Raw genomic sequence first — 878 nt, 5'->3', positions numbered from 1 at the left:
ATTGAGATGCCAGCCTTCTGTCTGGGCAGGGAAGTGGTTAAGAGGACCAGAGAGCCAGGACCTGGATTCTGCTGACTGTCTACCAACAATGCCCCTGGCACTCAAGTCATGGGCAGGGCCTGCAATGCATAGGCATTGCAATGTGATGCTCACACAGGAGGTGAAACCCCTTTTCTCCTAAGTTGTTGTTGGACCACATGCTTTTGCAAGTTCCCTCTACTTGGAGTCTCTGACCCTGGGCCTAGGCTGACACAGACCTCAGAGGCACTTCAGGCACAGAGCAATGTTCAGGGCAGAGTCACCAACACAGGCTGGGGCACATCTGAGGCCCTCTGGGGAGTCTGTGCAAGGTGGGTCGAAGAGGGATGGGTGAGGTCTTGTCTGAGGTCTAACCCCATTTGTGGAAAAGCTAGTTCAGTAAACTCAAAAGGAGAGCCACGTGGCCTGGTCAGACCCAGGTCAGACATCTGCCCACTCAAAGACCATCCCAACCAATGTTTCCAGTTAGGAATCCTTGGAACTTTATCCCCTCCCCTACAAAAAGTTCCCCAAAAGAGAAGGGAGAAAGGAGGGAAAGGCAAAGTGCTCTGACCTGCAATGGGGATCGTTGTTGCCCTCCAGGTAAGTGTGTCCAGGACAATTTGGCCACCAGCCTCAGAGGGTCTGGTGCCTGCTGCAGGCTGGAGCAGAGAATCCAACATCAGACCCACCCTGGAGAGAAGTGTGACTTGGGTGAGCCTTTCCACATCCTACCTGAGCACCGCCCCTCTGAGCACCATGGGGTGGGGGTGGGGGGTGGATTCATTCTGTCTTGTCAAACTGGTATAGTGAGCCTCTGGAAACTTATCTCACTCCAACTGGAATCCAGCCCAACCAGC

This window comes from Mustela nigripes, chromosome X, assembly GCF_022355385.1.
Source record: "Mustela nigripes isolate SB6536 chromosome X, MUSNIG.SB6536, whole genome shotgun sequence".
Taxonomy (NCBI): domain Eukaryota; kingdom Metazoa; phylum Chordata; class Mammalia; order Carnivora; family Mustelidae; genus Mustela; species Mustela nigripes.
Note: the sequence above shows the minus strand (reverse complement) of the source record.